Here is a 13,460-nt window from a genome sequence, read left to right as displayed (position 1 = left end):
TCTGGGTGTTCAGGTCCATTGTACCCTGAAGGTGGCTACGCAGGTCGATAGAGTGGTCAAGAAGGCACACGGCATGCTTTCCTTCATCATAGAACATAGAATATAGAACATTACAGCACAGTACAGGCCCTTCGGCCCTCAATGTTGCACCGACCTGTGAAACCACTCTAAAGCCCATCTACACTATTCCCTTATCATCCATATGTCTATCCAATGACCATTTGAATGCCCTTAGTATTGGCGAGTCCACTACTGTTGCAGGCAGGGCATTCCACGCCCTTACTACTCTCTGAGTAAAGAACCTACCTCTGACATCTGTCTTATATCTATCTCCCCTCAATTTAAAGCTATGTCCCCTTGTGCTATACATCACCATCCGAGGAAAAAAGCTCTCACTGTCCACCCTATCCAATCCTCTGATCATCTTGTATGCCTCAATTAAGTCACCTCTTAACCTTCTTCTCTCTAACGAAAACAGCCTCAAGTTCCTCAGCCTTTCCTCATAAGATCTTCCCTCCATACCAGGCAACATTCTGGTAAATCTCCTCTGCACCCTTTCCAATGCTTCCACATCCTTCCTATAATGCGGCGACCAGAATTGCACGCAATACTCCAAATGCGGCCGCACCAGAGTTTTGTACAGCTGCAACATGACCTCATGGCTTCGAAACTCAATCCCTCTACCAATAAAAGCTAACACACCGTACGCCTTCTTAACAACCCTCTCATCCTGAGTGGCAACTTTCAGGGATCTATGTACACGGACACCGAGATCTCTCTGCTCATCCACATTGCCAAGAATCTTACCATTAGCCCAGTACTCTGTCTTCCTGTTATTCCTTCCAAAATGAATCACCTCCCACTTTTCTGCAATAAAATCCATTTGCCACCTCTTCGCCCAGAGCTGCAGCTTATCTATGTCCCTCTGTAACTTGTAACATCCTTCCGCACTGTCCACAACTCCACCGACTTTAGTGACATCTGCAAATTTACTCACCCATCCTTCTACGCCATCCACCAGGTCATTTATAAAAATGACAAACAGCAGTGGCCCCAAAACAGATCCTTGTGGTACACCACTAGTAACTGGACTCCAGTCTGAACATTTCCCTTCAACCACCACCCTTTGTCTTCTTCCAGCTGGCCAATTTCTGATCCAAACTGCTAAATCACCCTGAATCCCATGCCTCCGTATTTTCTGTAGTAGCCTACCGTGGGAAACCTTATCAAGCGCTTTACTGAAATCCATATACACCACATAAACGGCTTTACCCTCATCCACCTGTTTGGTCACCTTCTCAAAGAACTCAATAAGGTTTGTGAGGCACGACCTACCCTTCACAAAACCGTGTTGACTATCTCTAATCAAATTATTCTTTTCCAGATGATTATACATCCTATCTCTTGTAAAAGTAAGGCTCACTGGTCTATAGTTACCGGGGCTGTCTCTACTCCCCTTCTTGAACAAGGGGACAACATTTGCTATCCTCCAGTCTTCTGGCGCTATTCCTGAAGACAAAGATGACTTCAAGATCAAAGCCAAAGGCTCAGCAATCTCCTCCCTAGATTCCCAGAGAATCATAGGATAAATCCCATCCGGCCCAGGGGACCTATCTATTTTCACACTTTCCAGAATTGCTAACACCTCCTCCTAATGAACCTCACGCCCTTCTAGTCTAGCAGCCTGAATCTCAGTATTCTCCTCGACAACATTGTCTTTTTCCTGTGTGAATACTGATGAAAAATATTCATTTAGCACCTCGCCTATCTCCTCGGACTCCAAGCACAACTTCCCACTACTGTCCTTGACTGGCTCCAGTCTTACCCTAGTCATTCGTTTATTCCTGACATATCTATAAAAGGCTTTAGGGTTATCCTTGATCCTACCTGCCAACGACTTCTCATGTCCCCTCCTGGCTCTTCTTAGCTCTCTCTTTAGGTCCTTCCTAGCTAACTTGTAACTCTTGAGCGCCCTAACTGAACCTTCATGTCTCATTATTACATAAGCCTCCTTCTTCCTCTTGACAAGTGTTTCGACTGCTTTAGTAAACCACGGTTCTCTTGCTCGACCACTTCCTCCCTGCCTGACAGGTACATACTTATCAAGAACACGCAGTAGCTGTTCCTTGAACAAGCTCCACATTTCCATTGTGCCCATCCCCTGCAGTTTTCCTCTCCATCCGATGCATCCTAATTCTTGCCTCATCGCATCATAATTGCCTTTCCCCCAGATATAACTCTTGCCCTGCGGTATATACCTATCACTTTCCATCACTAAAGTAAACTTAATCGGATTGCGGTCACTATCACCAAAGTGCTCACCTACCTCCAAATCTAACACCTGTCCTGGTTCATTACCCAGTACCAAATCCAATATGGCCTCGCCTCTCATTGGCCTACCTACATACTGTGTCAGGAAACCCTCCTGCACACATTGGACAAAAATGGACCCATCTAAAGTACTCGAACTATAGCGTTTCCAGTCAATATTTGGAAAGTTAAAGTCCCCCATAACAACTACCCTGTTGCTTTCGCTCCTATCCAGAATCATCTTTGCAATCCTTTGCTCTACATCTCTGGAACTTTTCGGAGGCCTATAGAAAACTCCTAACAGGGTGACCTCTCCTTTCCTGTTTATAACCTCAGCCCATACTATCTCAGTAGACGAGTCCTCATCAAACGTCCTTTCTGCCACCGTAATACTGTCCTTGACTAACAATGCCACCCATCCCCCTCTTTTACCACCTTCCCTGAGCTTACTGAAATATCTAAACTCCGGCACCTGCAACAACCATTCCTGTCCCTGCTCTATCCATGTGTCCGAAATGGCCAAAACATCGAAGTCCCAGGTACCAACCCATGCTGAAAGTTCACCCATCTTATTCCGGATGCTCCTGGCATTGAAGAAGACACACTTTAAACCACCTTCCTGCCTGCCGGTACACTCCTGCAACTTTGAATCCTTATTCATGACCTCACTACTCTCAACCTCCTGTATACTGGAGCTACAATTCAGGTTCCCAATCCCCTGCTGAACTAGTTTAAACCCTCCCGAAGAGCATGAGCAAATTTCCCCCCCCCAGGATATTGGTACCCCTCTGGTCCAGGTGTAGACCATCCCGTTTGTAGAGGTCCCACCGACCCCAGAATGAGCCCCAATTATCCAGAAATCTGAAACCCTCCCTCCTGCACCATCCCTGTAGCCACGTGTTCAACTCCTCTCTCTCCCTATTCCTCGTCTCGCTATCACGTGGCACGGGTAACAACCCAGAGATAATAACTCTGTCCTAGATCTAAGTTTTCACCCTAGCTTGCTGAATTCCTGCTTTACATCCCTATCCCTTTTCCTACCTATGTCGTTGGTACCTATGTGCACCACGACTTGGGGCTGCTCCCCCTCCCCCTTAAGGATCCCGAAAACATGATCCGAGACATCGGAAGGGGTATTGAGTGCAAGAGTTGGCAGCTCATTTTACAGTTGTATAAGACTTTGGTTCGGCCACATTTGGAATACTGCGTACTGTTCTGGCTGCCACATTACCAAAAGGATGTGGATGCTTTGGAGAAGGTGCAGAGGAGGTTCACCAGGATGTTGCCTGGTATGGAGGGTGCTGGCTATGAAGAGAGGCTGAGTAGATTAGGATTATTTTTATTAGAAAGACGGAGGTTGAGGGGGGACCTCATTGAGGTCTACAAATTCATGAGAGGTATTGACAGGGTGGATAGCAAGAAGCTTTTTCCCAGAGTGGGGGACTCAATTACTAGGGTCACGAGTTCAAGGTGAGAGGGGAAAAGTTTTAGGGAGATATGTGGGGAAAGTTCTTTACGCAGAGGGTGGTGGGTGCCGGGAGCGCATTGCCAGCGGAGATGGTAGAGGCGGGCACGATAGCATCATTTAAGATGTATCTCGGCAGAAAAAATGAATGGGCAGGGAGCAGAGGGATACAGATCCTTAGAAAATAGGCGACAGTTTTAGATAGAGGATCTGGATCGGCGCAGGCTTGGAGGGCCGAAGGGCCTGTTCCTGTGCTGTAATTCTTCTTTGTTCTTTGTTCTTTGTTCATGTGCTGAGTGCTTATATTTACTTTGCTAAAATCAACTTCCTTCTCAGGGTCCCATATTAATCAACCTGCAAAGATGATGCAGTAAGCAGCATGTGTTTATCAGGTGCATTTAATACAATTTGACATCACAAGGTGCTTTACAGGGGCATTGTAAAAAAAAAGTCTGACTCCAAGCCAATAAGGAGATTATAGGGCAGCTCATCAAAAACTCGGCCTCAGATCAATGGTGGACATCCTACAGCCAGGGTCACATGGGGCCCACTGGGTTCTGAGTCCGGGCCACAGACATTTTGTTGCCCATGCGCAGGGTAACCAGATTCTGCTGATTTCCGTCCACATGGTTTTTTTCTGCTGGTATAACTGATGTGATACGCATTTAATGCAAGGGCAAGTGAAGTGAGAGGATTGGGGGAGAAGGAGGGAAATGGATGGAAGGAGGAAGTTGGGAAGGGGAAAGAGAGAAATGAGGGAAAAGGATGGAAATGAGAGTGATGGAGGGGAAAGAGGAATTGGAGGGAAGGAGGGAAATGGGGTGTTGAGCTGACAGACACAGCCTCGTCTTATGAGAATCTGGAGAAGATGGAGGTCCTCCCTGTTCCTCCGGGCATGTCAGACCCTTGCTGCTGCCTGTCCTCCATCATCCAGCTCCTCCACGAACTTGTCCTCCAGCACTGCCTGGCCCACCATCTCCTCAGATGAGACTGCACGTCCCCCCCTCTCCTCCTCCAGCATGTCACCCCGCTGCTGTACCAGATTGTGGAGGGCACCACAGACCTTCACAAAGCAGGAGACCCTCTGGGAGGAGTACTACAAGGCACCACCAAAGCATTCCAGGCATCAGAAACACATTTGTAGTTGTCTATTACGCTGCTCAATGACATCGGGCAGCACGGTAGCATTGTGGATAGCACAATTGCTTCACAGCTCCAGGGTCCCAGATTCGATTCCGGCTTGGGTCACTGTCTGTGCGGAGTCTGCACATCCCCCCCGTGTGTGCGTGGGTTTCCTCCGGGTGCTCCGGTTTCCTCCCACAGTCCAAAGATGTGCAGGTTAGGTGGATTGGTCATGATCAATTGCCCTTAGAGTCCAAATTGTCCTTAGTGTTGGGTGGGGTTACTGGGTTATGGGGATAGGGTGGAGGTGTTGACCTTGGGTAGGGTGCTCTTTCCGAGAGCCGGTGCAGACTCAATGGGCCGAATGGCCTCCTTCTGTGCTGTAAATTCTATGAATTCTATGATAATCACGGATGGAAACTTGAGCCTCATTTTATTGGGTCTCCACCTCGGTCTCAGGCTTCCGCACCGGCGACATCAGCCATGACCCCAGCGGGTACCCCTTGTCTCCCAAGAGCCAATGGGTCATCCTGGAGTGGTCCTCAAAGACACCGGGGATCTCCGAGTGCACCAGGATATAGCTGCCTTGCACTGCCACTGGGTAGCGGGCATGCAAGTGCATGATACAGAGGCGGTAGTCGCACACAATCTTGATTTGATTTGATTTGATTTTGATTTGATTCAATCCGAACACTCAGAGAATGGGACCCCTTCCTCTTGATAAAGGGCACTCCCTAATGCCCCAGTGCACACAGGGAGGCATGCATGCCATCGATTGCTCCCGGCATGAGGCATCCCGATGGTGATGGCAGAAAACCTGCAGCCCAGGCATCTTAGTAGACCTGGTCCAGCTCAAGGGTGATAAAGTCTGATGCCCGGGCATACAGGGCATCCGTGACCTCCCTAGATACATCTTAAATGAGGCTATCGTGCCCGCCTCTACCATCTCCACCGGCAATGCGTTCCAGGCACCCACCACTCTCTGCGTAAAGAACTTTCCACGCATACCTCCCTTAAACCTTTCCCCTCTCACCTTGAACTCGTGACCCTAGTAATTGAGTCCCCCACTCTGGGAAAAAGCTTCATGCACCTGTGGGCAGCAGATTGTGAAATGCCACACAGGTCCCTGCTCGAGCCCTGGACTGAACCGGTGGCAGCGGTGACCTTCATGGCGACCAGGGGCGGGTGTCCTCCTCCTGCAGGGGGTGCCATATCCAGGAGGATGTAGCACAGTTGCCGCACTGTCACTCTCTCAAAACAGTGTCTTCCCTGGCACATGGTGTCCATCATCTCATCGAATGATGAACGATATCTGTACACCTTAGGTTATTGCTGGCCTCCCCTTCAGGGGCCCTCCTCAGCCTGATGGCCAGATGGATCTTCAAGATGTACAGCAGCCCTCCCTAACAGCACAGTGGGTGTAGTTATGCCTCAAGTACTGCAGCGGTTCAACAAGGGCAACTCCGGATGGGCAATATATGCTTCCCTAACCAGCGACGTCCACACCCCGTAAAACAAAATTTTAAAAAGCCTGCGTCATCCCTGCTGCCTTCTCCCAGTGAGCCAGAGAAGACACAGCCAGAGTGAGACAGAACCAAGAGTGAGTTTGGGAATTTGAATCTAGGTGGGAATTAAATCAAATCAGTAAGGCAGCTCCTTTTACATTTCAGGAGTTTAAATTAATTTAAATTAAGCTAGAATAGAGCAGTGTAGGTTAACAAGGGCTGCCCCACCCACTCACATAACTGGTTGGCAGTTACGTGTCAGTCACTTAAATCTACCTTGATCTAAAAGCAGGTGGGGGAGAGGAGTCAATTCAGGACAATTTAAAAAGAGCAACTTGTAAACTCACTCCCAGTGAGTTCTCCCAGTGAGCCTGAGAAGACACAGGCAGAGTGAGACAGAACCAAGAGTGAGTTTGGGAATTTGAATCTAGGTGGGAATTCGAAGCTTGGGGGGTGAGGAGGTGCTTTTTATTCCTGGTAAGTGACTGGTAAGTAGTGTTTCTGTTTTCTTTTTCTTTTCATTGGTATATATATATATTTTTTCTTCTTCATTGTTTATTTATTTATTTATTTATTTGGGGGAAATTGTAATTGTTGAAGTTAACCGAAGTTTTAAGACATGGCAGGAGATCTCAGACCCGTGTCATGCTCCTCGTGTGCGATGTGGGAGCTCAGGGACACGTTCACTGTCCCTGGCTCCTTCACGTGCAAGAAGTGTGTCCAGTTGCAGCTCCTGTTAGACCGCTTGACGGCTCTGGAGCTGCGGATGGACTCACTTTGCAGCGATGCTGAGGACGTCGTGGATAGCACGTTTAGCGAGTTGGCCACACTGCAGGTGAAAGGTACTGAGGGAGATAGAAAATGGGTGACCAAAAGACAGAGCAAGAGTAGGAAGGCAGTGCAGGTGTCCTCTGCGATCATCTCCCTGCAAAACAGATATACCGCTTTGGATACTGTTGAGGGAGATGGCTCACCAGGGGAAGGCAGCAGCAGCCAGGTCCATGGCACCGTGGCTGGCTCTGCTGCGCAGCTGGGCAGGAAGAAGAATGGCAGGGCTATAGTGATAGGGGACTCAATTGTAAGGGGAAAAGATAGGCGGTTCTGCGGACGCAATCGAGACTCCAGGATGGTATGTTGCCTCCCTGGTGCAAGGGTCAAGGTGCGGCTGCAAGACATTCTGGGGGTGGGGGGTGAACAGCCAGCTGTCGTGGTGCACATAGGCAACAACAATATAGGTAAAAAACAGGATGAGGACCTACAAGCTGAATTCAGGGAGTTAGGAGTTAAACTAAAAAGTAGGACCTCAAAGGTAGTAATCTCAGGATTGCTACCAGTGCCGCGAGCTAGTCAGAGTAGGAATGTCAGGATAGATAGGATGAATGCGTGGCTCGAGAGATGGTGCAAGAGGGAGGGATTCAAATTCCTGGGGCATTGGAACCGGTTCTGGGGGAGGTGGGACCAGTACAAAGCGGACGGTCTGCACCTGGGCAGGACTGGAAACGATGTCCTGGGGGGGGGGGGGGGGGGGGGTTGCTAGAGCTGTTGGGGAGAGTTTAAACTAATGTGGCAGGGGGATGGGAACCGATACAGGAAGTTGGAAGGTAGTAAAACAGGGACAGAGACAAAAGGCAGTAAGGGAGAAAGTGTAAGGCAGAGAAGCCACAGTAAAAAATCAAAAAGGGTGACAGTACAAGGTACAGTGACCGAGGGGAGCTCAGTGAATAGGACCAGGAATATTAAAAGGAATAAAATGGGAAGTGAAAACATGAATGGTAAGCGACGCGGCAGGTTGTTACATGAAGATATGGGTTCAACGACAAGGAAAATTAGGAGAAAGGTTAAGAGGAAATATAACTTAGGAGAGGTTACTGATCGAGGTGTTAAGATTCAGAACAGAGGTAAAAAAGTGAACATAAGTGTACTTTACCTGAATGCTCGTAGTATTTGGAATAAGGTAAATGGGTTGATCGTGCAAATCATCGTGAATAACTATGATTTAGTGGCCATGACTGAAATATGGTTAACGGATGGTCATGACTGGGAGTTAAATATCCGAGGGTATCAAACTATTCGGAAGGACAGAGTGGATGGTGGTGTCGCTCTGTTATTTAAGGATGACATCCGGGCAACAGTAAGGGATGACATCGGTGCTATGGAGGATAAGGTTGAATCCATTTGGGTGGAAATCAGGAATAGTAAGGCAAAAAAGTCACTGATAGGAGTAGTCCTGTGTAATGAGACAGGATTGATTAATGATCTCATATTTAGGGATCCTCTCGGAAGGAGCGATCACAATATGGCGGAATTTAAAATACAGATGGAGGGTGAGAAGGGAAAATCAAGCTCTAGTGTTTTGTGCATAAACAAAGGAGATTACAATGGGATGAGAGAAGAACTACCTAAGGTAGAGTGGGAGCAAAGGCTTTATGGTGAAACAGTTGAGGAACAGTGGAGAACCTTCCAAGCGATTTTTCACAGTGCTCAGCAAAGTTTTATACCAACAAAAAAGAAGGACGGTAGAAAGAGGGAAAATCGACTGTGAATATCTAAGGAAATAAGAGAGAGTAGCAAATTGAAGGAAAGAGCATACAAAGTAGCAAAGATTAGTGGGAGACTAGAGGACTGGGAAATCTTTATGGGCAACAGAAAGCTGCTAAAAAAGCTATAAAGAAGAGTAAGATAGATTATGAGAGTAAACTTGCTCAGAATATAAAAACAGATAGTAAAAGTTTCGACAAATATATAAAACAAAAAAGAGTGGCTAACGTAAATATTGGTCCTTTAGAGGATGAGAGGGGAGATTTAATAATGGGAGATGAGGAAATGGCTGAGGAACTGAACAGGTTCTTTGGGTCGGTCTTCACAGTGGAAGACACAAATAACATGCCAGTGACTGATGGAAATGAGGCTATGACAGGTGAGGACCTTGAGAGGATTGTTATCACCAAGGAGGTAGTGATGGGCAAGCTAATGCGGCTAAAGGTAGACAAGTCCCCTGGCCCTGATGGAATGCATCCTAGAGTGCTAAAAGAGATGGCTAGGGAAATTGCAAATGCACTAGTGATAATTTACCAAAATTCACTAGACTCTGGGGTGGTCCCGGCAGATTGGAAATGAGCAAACGTGACACCACTGTTTAAAAAAGGAGGTAGGCAGAAAGCGGGTAATTGTAGGCCAGTGAGTTTAACTTCGATAGTAGGGAAGATGCTAGAATCTATCATCAAGGAAGAAATAGCGAGGCATCTGGATGGAAATTGTCCCATTTTGCAGACGCAGCATGGGTTCATAAAGGGCAGGTCATGCCTAACTAATTTAGTGGAATTTTTTGAGGACATTACCAGTGCGGTAGATAATGGGGAGCCAATGGATGTGGTATATCTGGATTTCCAGAAAGCCTTTGACAAGGTGCCAAACAAAAGGTTGCTGCATAAGATAAAGATGCATGGCATTAAGGGGAAAGTAGTAGCATGGATAGAGGATTGGTTAATTAATAGAAAGCAAAGAGTGGGGTTTAATGGGTGTTTCTCTCTTTGGCAATCAGTATCTAGTGGTGTCCCTCAGGGATCAGTGTTGGGCCCAGAACAGTTCACTATTTACATAGACGATTTGGAGTTGGAGACCAAGGGCAATGTGTCCAAGTTTGCAGACGACACTAAGATAAGTGGTAAAGCAAAAGGTGCAGAGGATACTGGAAGTCTGCAGAGGGATTTGGATAGGCTAAGTGAATGGGCTAGGGTCTGGCAGATGGAATACAATGTTGACAAATGTGAGGTTATCCAATTTGGTAGGAATAACAGCAAAAGGGATTATTATTTAAATGATAAAATATTAAAACATGCTGCTGTGCAGAGAGACCTGGGTGTGCTAGTGCATGAGTCGCAAAACGTTGGTTTACAGGTGCAACAGGTGATTAAGAAGGCAAATGGAATTTTGTCCTTCATTGCTAGAGGGATGGAGTTTAAGACTAGGGAGGTTATGCTGCAATTGTATAAGGTGTTAGTGAGGCCACACCTGGAGTATTGTGTTCAGTTTTGGTCTCCTTACTTGAGAAAGGACGTACTGGCACTGGAGGGTGTGCAGAGGAGAGTCACTAGGTTAATCCCAGAGCTGAAGGGGTTGGATTACGAGGAGAGGTTGAGTAGACTGGGACTGTACTTGTTGGAATTTAGAAGGATGAGGGGGGATCTTATAGAAACATATAAAATTATGAAGGGAATAGGTAGGATAGATGTGGGCAGGTTGTTTCCACTGGCTGGTGAAAGCAGAACTAGGGGGCATAGCCTCAAAATAAGGGGAAGTAGATTTAGGACTGAGTTTAGGAGGAACTTCTTCACCCAAAGGGTTGTGAATCTATGAAATTCCTTGCCCAGTGAAGCAGTAGAGGCTCCTTCATTAAATGTTTTTAAGATAAAGATAGATAGTTTTTTGAAGAATAAAGGGATTAAGAGTTATGGTGTTCGGGCCGGAAAGTGAAGCTGAGTCCACAAAAGATCAGCCATGATCTCATTGAATGGTGGAGCAGGCTCGAGGGGCCAGATGGCCTACTCCTGCTTCTAGTTCTTATGTTCTCCAGCATTGGTTGCCACTAGTAATCCATGGACAGGTGCTGCGGGATCAATTCCAGCAACAAGCTTGGTATCTGTCTGGAATTGGAGAAAGAGAGAGACCAACGATCAGTGAGGGCATCCATCCCGGCAACCTCAAATCCCCCAAGCCTTCCCCACCCTTACGTGTCCCGCCTTCTCTCAGAGTGCCGTCCAACCAGCCAGTTTTCCTGACAAACCTTACTCTGCACACTTACTCTGCACACTTACCCCAAACCCCTGCCGGTGACATTAGGGAGACTGATCGACACCCATACCCTTTGGTCGTGAGAGGATCCACAGTGCTGAAGGTCTGCTCTTTAGTGTTTGATTGTTGGCAGCTGCCCCATGGTGCTGACGCTCCTGGAGTTCAGGCACACTGTTCAGGCTTCAAAGTTTGCTTGACATGCAGTGCACTAATCATCCTCTGAGACATGGCATGTGTGCCCTCGAGGAGCCCCTTGAGAGTTGAGAATATTTTGGTTTTTTAAACGACCAACAGTAGCAAAGATTTGAAAATCAGCTACGTCGCATTCCACATATCACACTAACCATTAAACAACAAGGAAACATCACCATTCCATGTTGGTTCTAATACAAAGCTATATCTTCTCATTTCACAATAAACACAAACACACAATATGTGTCATCATGTCCAGAGCTTTGTCATTGAAATTATCTGTCCATCAATGTGTTACTTGTTCCACATATTATTATAGGCCAGGGTTTAGAGAACCCCAAAGTGTTTCATGGAGTTAACCTGACCCACAACTTTTAATAGATTTTGGTTATGGGAAGCACAAGGGCCCACTCTCCAGGTGCGATGCAACAGAGATCTAAAGTACTTTTAAAACAAAACAATGTTTATTATATGAATCCAGTTAACATTTTATAAACACACAGTAAACATCTTAGCAACTATCAACTCAAATACTCCCCCCAATGAATACAGCACTCTATAAGTAACCCTTAATCTTTCCCAGCAGCATTCATAAGACAAATACCCTCGTTAACAAAGACATCAGGTTTAAATTCTCTACTGAGAGCAGTTATCACTTTTAAATTAGCAAGTGATCTGAAGACATTCATTTCATGCAGAGAGAGATCAAAATTATACCTTGTTTGGCTGGATGCAGCTCCAACTCTGAAAAGGAAACCAAACACCCACTGTAGCTGCCAGCTCAAAACCAGAAGTAAAAGCAGACAGACAGCCCAGCCCCACCCACACTCTGACATCACTGCAGCTATTTGATAAATCCCATTTCTAAAAGGTACATCCACTACAGCTATTTGATAAACACCTACTTCTTAAAGGTACTCTAACATGACTGTATCAGTGCCATTCTCCATCCAAGGGCCCAATCTCACCAGAACCAAATCCTGGATTCCACATATTCCACTGGCGTTCAAGATGCAGTTGAACATCCTTGACTTCCAGCGTGTTTAACCCACGGTGACATGCTAGTTACATTCAGCATTCACCACATCAGCAACAAAAACATCAGCAATCTACAAAATCATTTTTTCAACGGCATTATCAGGTAGCCCATTTGGATCAATGTCGCGCACTAGATCCCGCAGTGTATTCTTGCTTCAAACTAGATTGCCCTCTGCACTCATACATCCCCCTCAGCCCAGTATTGTTTATGACTAGGGGTAAACATCCTACTAGTAAAAATTGCAGTCAGCTCCCAACTCTGTAATAATAATTATTAATAATCTTTATTGGTGTCACAAGTAGGCTTACATTAACACTGCAATGAAGTTACTGTGAAAATCCCCGAGTCAGCTCACTCCGGTGCCTGTTCGGGCACACTGAGGGTGAATTCAGAATGTCCAATTCACCTAACAAGCATGTCTTTCGGGACTTGTGGGAGGAAACCGGAGCACCCGGAGGAAACACACGTAAAACGGGGAGAACGTGCAGACTCCGCACAGACAGTGACCCAAGCCGGGAATCGAACCTGGGACTCTGCCGCTGTGAAGCAACAGTGCTAACCACTGTGCTACCGTGCCACCCTTGCCACTTGAACCTGACATGCACCTGTTAAAAATAGGTCCTGTCACCTTTAGGTGCCCTTGCCCCCTGCCCAGTAGAGTGGGCAAATATTGTGGCTCATTAACCGCAGTAGGCAGCAGGTTGCGTGATCTGGTGTAAATTAACTGCCTACCTGAACCATTTTTGTCACGCATGTCAGATTAAAATCAGTCCCGTAGACTGAGAAAATGCAGAAAATGCCTGGTATGCACAGGTAAACATGAAAAGAAATCATCATTTGCTGGATGACCGCGCACGTCACCGATTCATCAGTTATTTTGTGAGAGCTAATTAGTCACAAACACCACATGTTGTTTTAGACACCTCTGTGCATTGTGAGACTAATTATTAAGTCTGGTTTGGGAATAAACTTAATTGCTGATGTATGTTTTCTTTTTGAAGAAAAGCTGGAACGGGCTGGTTGGGGGCTGATGGAT

The sequence above is a fragment of the Scyliorhinus torazame genome, chromosome 2, assembly GCF_047496885.1.
Source record: "Scyliorhinus torazame isolate Kashiwa2021f chromosome 2, sScyTor2.1, whole genome shotgun sequence".
Lineage (NCBI taxonomy): Eukaryota > Metazoa > Chordata > Chondrichthyes > Carcharhiniformes > Scyliorhinidae > Scyliorhinus > Scyliorhinus torazame.
The sequence above is the reverse complement of the archived record's forward strand: the minus strand, read 5'-3'. Positions refer to the sequence as shown.